The following is an 8,659-nucleotide window of genomic DNA, read 5'->3' as shown; positions in this document are numbered from 1 at the left end:
ATGTATTGTTCTTTGTTTGTTCATGTTAATACAGGCATTAACTGATATTAACTAGGCTATAACCTTATCGGGTTACATTTTCTTTTTTTTTTGGTTTTTCAGTGTTTCGAGAAGTTAAGTGAGAATATTTTAACTAACTATATTTTATTGGACTATAATCCAATAATAATAATAATAATAATAATAATAATAATAATAATTATTATTATTATTATTATTATTATTATTCATTCATTCATTCATTCATTGATGTTCTTTTCGGCTTAGTCCTTTTAGTCCTTTCGCTTGAATGCATTTCTCACATCACTATTTACGTTTGCACAACATTTAGTGCATTTTCCAAAACAATTACAAACTGCAAAACCTAGCTGATAACCTAATAACATGTCACATGCTCAAAATGGATAGCTCATTCCTCAAAAGCAAGTATTGATGTCAAGTATTGATGTCAATACATTTTTTTTAATGCCAAAAAGTCAGATTTTGGTGAAACTTCCTGAAAATGCTCAAGACGGCAATATAAACTATTTGCACAGCCATCTGAAAACGACAGTAAAGTTAGACATCACTGCATTTAGTGAGGTATCTGAGTACACAACACTGAATATATACAGTATGCTTCACATTTTTACTGCATATGCTCTGCAATTCTAATTTAATCACAGCATTGTGCAAAAGAATAAATACACACTTCTTTACAATAAACATAGCTAAACTCGCTTTAGGTAGAGCTGTGCACAATTGTAAACAGTATTGCAGTACATATTGAAACTGAACCTACAACATACATAGGACTGTATCGTTCATGTATCATTCACTGTATCAGTCATTCATGAAATTGTTCAATTTAGAAGACATTTTCAGGAAAAAAGAGATTAATTCATATATATATATATATATATATATATATATATATATATATATATATATATATATATATATATATATGTTATGACTCAAGTAATGAAATGAGGACTGTTAGTATTATATGGAATGACTATTCAGCATTCTACTAGCAGAAAGTTGTATGAAAGCAATTGATGCATGTCCAAAAGCATTTGCAAATTGTTGGAAGGAATGAGAAACTGCTACTATGATGTGCACACATGGCTAATTGTTTTGAGAAATTCATGAACTGTTGTGCAAATGGAAATAATGTTGTGAGAGATGCGCCAAAGCGACTGAGAAAAACTAATAATTATATTTAAAAACCTAAACACAATCAGAACCTTTGTAAAAGTACTGCAGCACTTCTTGTAATTATTGCTCTTTTATGCTAAGCTACTTATTGTAATACCCTCTATGTTCGTAAGTAAGTTTGGACAAAATTTGAATAGAGGTAATTGAGGTTTTAATGTGATTTTATATGATGATAATGAATGTATTTGTGTTGCTTGTTTTTTGTGATATGTGTGACGTGAGTACTGATGCAGTTGTGCGATGAGGCCAAAGATAAGTTTCCACTTGTGGAATAAAGAAAGTAAAGTAAACGACTAAATGTAACTGACTAAAATGTCCACAAAAAATGTGTATCTCATGATTCATATTACTTTTGTCAGGATTAGTCCTAATTATATTCACTGCATATGATAATTTCTTAATTTCAAATGAATTTAAAATGATTTCTCACACCCTCTGATCTTATTTAGACTTTTGCTGTATTTGTTGTTGGTCATTTTTTCATAATTTTATTAATTGTTCATTGTTTAATAATATGTTTTCCCACTTTAAGCCACATCACCCAGTAGCCCAAGACTGGTTGCCTCGTGAAGTTGAGCAGGGCTGATTATGGTCTCATATACAGTAGGAGACCACCTTTAAGAAAGCAACCAGTGAGGCTTATAAGGCTTATCAATCCTGATCCACTGCACTTTCTCCTCTCCATCTATAGCTGGTGTGTGTGGAGAATAAGAACTGTTGCTCTGTTATTTCATCATCCTGGTCAATCCTGCACTCTGGTGATGGGCAAGATACATACAATACTGCAAAGTAAAGCGATGCATTAATGCCTCATTTAATCATTGCTTTAATTTGATTAAATTAGGCTTAAAATAACTCCCTCTCTCATCCTTTGGAGAATATTGTGCTGGATTAATATAATATAATATAATATAATATAATATAATATAATATAATATAATATAATATAATATAATATAATATAATATAATATAATATAATATAGTATAGTATAATATAATATAATATAATATAATATAATTGCAGCTATAGAGTTTTATTGTGTATTTTTAATTAATTGTATCTTGTTACCACGCAGCTCTAGTCGTTTACTTTGCATACTTGAGCTCCATCTACTGGTAATCTTTCTGATCTTTGTCAGACTGTACCACTGTGTGGCAATACCCAAGGGTGCTGTTTATATTTAGGACCCTGTATTTTTGCCAGTATACACCAGAATATTACACAAATTTATATAGTAGTTATTGTTTAATTTTTTGATTATAAAATACATCTTCAGGGGTGAATTTAAATTTTAAATTACATTAAACAATAATAGTTTGTCATAACCAACCCCTAACCTTAAACATAACTGTTAACATGGCAACCCTCTTGAAATAGCTTACCTGATTTTTCTCACAGCTACATTAAAAGTTTTCTTAGAAAGCAAGATTGTTTTCATTCACAGCGTAAAGTTATGCTTTACTTCTGATGTGTGACCCATCTAACATACTGAAGTAAGTTGAATCTGGAGGAAAACAAGCCAGAAACTGGCATGTTTATTAGATTTTAGAAGTTTATTAAATAATATAATAAGACAATAGAAACCAACAATCCAGCACCACAATCATATATATATATATATATATATATATATATATATATATATATATATATATATATATATATATATATATATATATATATATATATATATATATTCCAATATTGTCTTTTAACCTGTTTATTTAGGGTTTCAATTATAATTTTTAGAGCAGAATTCAATAATTCAATAGAGGGCTTAAGCACCAAAAACTATAAATTCCTGTCTGAAACTGCAATCTTTTGTGTTGCAGTATTGGGTCATTTGACTCGGTCATGCCTCTTTATATACTGTACCTCACATAACCCTTGTTTGCATTTTCTTTGTGTTTTATTTGAATTTGAGCATGTTTTTTTATTATCCAATAGGGGAAATTTGTCTTTTGGCTTCACATAATTACCCATAACATCCTCACATATGTCAGATAAAAGAACAACAAATAACACAAATACACTCAACATCATCAAATCACATCATAATGCATATAACACAGTTACCTTCTCAAATCCCAGTATTTAACATTTTTCTTAATGGCATTTAGCACAAATTAAATTTGATGCACATTTGCCTAAAACATCCTATTGATGGGAAAAGCTGAAATGTACAATGTAAAACCCAATAAGTTAAGGTACCTCAAAACGTTTGAGGAAACCGATTGCAACATACCCTTTAAGTTCAAAAACTAATCCTAAAAAGTACTGTGAACGTAATCCATTTGAAAAATGTAACAGTAAAACCAAATAAATGAAGAGAACTCAAACCAACTGAGTATTGTAAAACCTAATCAGTTAAGGCAACTCAAACTGTTTGAGGAAACCAATTGCAACAACCCATTTAAGTTAAAAAGCTAATCTATAGTTTTTCTCATCCTTTGTGTAATATTGTGCTGGATTAATATAATATAATATAATATAATATAATATAATACAATACAATACAATACAATACAATACAATACAATATAATATAATATAATATAATATAATTGCAGCTATAGAGTTTTGTGTATTTTTAATTAATTGTATCTTGTTACCACACAGCTCTAGTCGTTTACTTTGCATACTTGAGCTCCATCTACTGGTAATTTTTCTGATCTTTGTCAGTCTGTACCACTTTGTTGTAATACCTGGGGGTGCTGTTTATATTTAGGACCCTGTATTTTTGCCAGTAAACACTAAAAATTTAAACAAATTGTACACTCTTTTATAGTAGTTATTGTTTAGCACTGTGAACTTACTTCATTTAAGTTGAAGTAATGAGGTATTTCATTAACTCATACCTTCAACACTGATTTTTTTTTTTTTCAAATAAGTAAAATTAACTTCACTCATTTCATTTGATAAAGTTGACTACTGGGTTTTACAGTGGAACAGTCTTCATTAATGACATATGTTGTTTTGTTTAACTCTTATTTGGCACATTTTCTAGAGTTTTTGGTTTTCTTTAACTGTCAATAGTCCAAACCACATTGTCATGTTAAAAAAAAAACTCACAACAGTCTCAAGCAAATTCTCATTTACCATCTGCAAAATATGTTAACTCACTCCAAATTGTTGTAACCTCATATTAAGATATGATATTTGCATTGCTTTTTGAAGCAATTTCCAACAAATATCAATTTACCATCAATGCATGTTCGTAGATATTTAAAACGTCCAACAGCTCTTATTTGATATCAATTGGGTACTAGTTACGTTTTTATCCCTTTAATAAAATCTCATTTGTTCCTACTATTGACCGTCCTCTTAATTTCATTATCTCCAGTGAACCAAGTTGTATTTGCAGTTGTATCCTTGTTATAGGGATCAACTCAACCTAAGCTTATGTCATGGCTAAACTTCTGTCTGGAATTTTGTTTACAAATCCATTACGGTCTTGGGCAAGGAAAGGCAGGACACTCGATCATCCCACTGCAGTTAATACAGTGATGTTCTTAAGATAGTTGACATAAACAAACTCACATGGACCCCCACATGTACATTATTTCTGTTGAACGAAAATACTTTGGTCTAAGCAAAGTCAGACCTTACTGTCCTAATAAAATAATAAAAAAATCAAGGCATGATCATATTTTATTTTAGTAAGCGTAATCAAAAGGCTTTGCCTTTCATATAAGCCACTTTTGATGCCAAATGATCAATTAGAAGTCAAGCTATTATTAGTTGTTCCTAAAACTTGAATGGGCGACAAGGCTAAAAACTAAATTGAAATTGTGTTCACAAAATAAAACTAAATTATATGGGTAGTTCATGTTAGTAAATACATTAACTAATAAACCTTATTGTAAAGTGTTACCATTATATGTAATAAAATCATTAATCAAATAAACTAAAACCAAACTGAAATGTAACCAGCAGATTTTAAAATAGTATCGAAATAAAAACGAATTAATAACTGACATATTGACAAACTGTTCTGACATCCTCACATCTCTTGATAAAGGAATGCATTTGATTCTCTATACCAGATCATATAACAGTTTAATTTAAAATAATGAACTCAAAGCAGCAGCAACTTCATCTTTATTTAACTGCAGATGAAAAGCACTATTGTTTCCCAGTATTATAACAGGATAACACGCGCAGAGGTAAATTTAGCTGCACAGGGGACTTTATATAAAACCAGCGCTGCTTATAAGCAAAACGCCACATACTGTATGTACTAAGACTTCCACCACATACAGTCATCGATGGACATCTGCTGCAATTATTTTTAATTTTAGCTTGCATAACTTTCTTCTGTATCTCTAATCTTTAAATATCCCTCTATGTCTTCAGTTCAGAGCAAATACAGGAGTAGCACTTTAGGTTCTGGGCTTCATTCACACCGCAGTGATAATTGGTCACAGGTTCATCTTCTTGGTGCAAAATACCCCACTTGAAATATAATTAAGGGATATTTTCTGTTTTCCACGTATCGGCCTTTTTACCTAATAGATACAAGTAGAAACTGAAGCCAGACAATGCATAGTGTAAGCAGTTTGACTATTGTTTAACATTTTATTTTTGTGATTTTTTTTGATAACCAAGCTGCATTTATTAATATAGCAAAAACAGCAACATTATGACAATTTAAAATAACCGTTTTAGCATGAATATATTTTAAAATGTAATATTAATTTATTGTGATGGCAAATATAACTTTTCACCATCACAGTCCAATCTTCATGATCTTGCTAAAATCATTGAAAATAATTAATTAAAAAAAGTGTTGGAAACTGCGTTAAGATTTTTTTTTGATGAATAGAATGTTAAAAAGAACAGCATTCATTTAAACCTAAACTATTGTTAGAATTATCAGCAATCTAGCGGGTCCGGATCGTTAATGGACTACAACTCCAAGCATGCACCACACACACCAGTTCCTGATCCAGACTGATTACAAACTTGAACAGCTGAAGCCGCTTATGCACTCATTACATGGACTGCAGCACACACTCACAGATACATTGCTGAGTCTTGTTGTTACCTGTAAAACTTAAGAAACATTTCTTCTTGCCTTGCTCTGCCCTGTTTGATTCTTTGCCTTGTTTATTATTTTCTGATGCTAGACATGGGCGACGCAGATGCGCAGTAGGTAGTGCTGTTGCCTCACAGCAAAAAGGTCACTGGTTTGAGCCTCGGCTGGGTCAGTTGGCGTTTGCATGTTCTCCCCATGTTCGCATTGGTTTTTTCCGGGTGCTCTGGTTTTCCCCACAGTCCAAAGACATGCAGGACAGGTGAATTGGGTAGGCTAAATTGTCCATGGTGTGTGAGTGTGAATGAGTGTGTATAGATGATTCCCAGAGATGGCTTGCAGCTGGAAGGGCATCCACTGCGTTAAACATGTGCAAGATAAGTTGGTGGTTCATTCTGCTGTTGCGACCCCAGGTTAATAAAGGGACTAAGCCGAAAAGAAAATTAATAAATGAATGATGCTAGACACCTGTACCGACCCCTTTGCCTGTTTTTGACTTCTTTTTTGGATTGTCCACATAATACTGTTTGCTCCAGTGATTAACCCTTGCCTGCCTGATCATTCCTTGTATATTAAAGACTTGGCAATTGGATCCTCAACTCCATCGTCATATCGATATTGTTGCAAATATGTTATCTCTATAAGAATATTAGATGGATATAATATGAAGAATAATAAAGTAAAAAAATCAAAAGCCACAATAAACAAAGCTTCCCCAAAAAATAAAACTCAATTGCCTGAAAATTTTTAGTAGCTTTGCAATGAATTTATGTAGGTATTTCTATGCCGCTAAAATAAATTCACCTGGCAAATGCCAACTCTATCATTGCAATATATTCAAATGACAACAAGTGCTTCGTAGATAAAATTCAGATTTCAGGTTGGTTTATGACAAACACTATTAGCAGTTGACCTATCAAAACAGGCAGGGCACCACCTGACCAATCAGAGCAGAGCTGACTCTTGGAAAGGAGAGGTTTAAAGAGACAGCATCCTTAAACCAACTGTTTCAGACACTGTGGAAAAAAGAGATGCTATAATACTGTATATATATGATAAGAAAAGTAATGTGATTTCTGATTAATTCATGTGAACCTTGCCCAACGAAAGTAAACGATAAACCTATGAAACAGCATAACATGTCCTTGTTTAGTCTGAAAATTTAAGTTCTACTGTTATTTACTTACTTTTACCCCCTGAGACCTTAATTCATCTTTGGAATACAACTTAAGCTATATTAAACAAAATCCGAGAGCCCTCTCAGACAGCTATGGACACGAGACTTTCAAAATCCAAAAACATTGTAAATACATTCCATGTGACTTTATTGGTTCAACTGTAAAAAATACAAAGCTCCAAGAACACATTTGTATGCCAACATGACAGTAAAAGATTTTGTAAGAGATTTTGTTTACCTTTGTCTTCTTTCCCGCATCAGGTCATGGTGCGCATATACTAAAGGTCAATATAACAGATTGGAGTCAGCAGCACAACACTGTCGTTGACAATGGCAAACAGTTTTTTTGGGACAAAAGTGTTCTTGGAGATTTGTATGATTACAGATGAACCAGCCTGATCTCACGAGGAAACGTAAATATTTTACGTTTTGTCAGTTTAGTGGCTAATTCGTACAAGTTTAGTTGTACGAAAATGTAGGATTTTAAATAGGAGGCGTGGCTTCCAACCCCACCCCTAACCCCAACCGTCATTGGGTGATGAGCAAATCTTACTAAACTGTACAAATTAGATCGTGCGAATTCATACAAACTACCCACTAAATCAAAAAGTTACGAATTGCCGTGAGATTGCATTGGATGAACCACTGAAATTACAAAACTTTTACTGTGCTTTGAACTTTACTGTCTGTAGAGGTTCAGAAATCTAGCAGATTGATCCAGTGTACTTTTAAGGCTTGTTTGTGTTTATAAGATGCAAAGCAACGTGTGCTCATGCTTCATTTGTAAAAAAAATCAAGCTATTTTTTCATAAATCTTACTTTAATTATATACAGCTGCTCTGCTAACATGAAAACAACCGTCATATTTCCTAGTTCCTCCGAAAGCCCGCCTTAAAAGGCTCTGATTGGTCAGCTAACATAATGTGCTGTGATTCGCATATCGGCTCCACGTCATCGGGAAAAGCGTCATGCCTCTAATAGCATGTGCTGTGTCTCTACTGTGTAAATACTCTCAGTCAGTGTAGCTGTTAGCCATATCAGTTTGAGCCAGAGTCAGAGAGAAAATGAAAAGGACACCCCTCATGCCTGCTCTCTAAAATAAAGTCTGACAAGTGTCTTTTACAAATATTCGGAATATGTGTAAGTACTATGAAATGTTCACATATCTTTTGCGAGTTTGTTATTTGAGATGTTGAATGCACGGAAAGTAGCAGAGACTTTGCACGTGCTGGTAAAGATTGTGG

The sequence above is a fragment of the Danio rerio genome, chromosome 9, assembly GCF_052040795.2.
Source record: "Danio rerio strain M-AB ecotype USA chromosome 9, GRCz13ab, whole genome shotgun sequence".
NCBI lineage: Eukaryota > Metazoa > Chordata > Actinopteri > Cypriniformes > Danionidae > Danio > Danio rerio.
Note: the sequence above shows the minus strand (reverse complement) of the source record.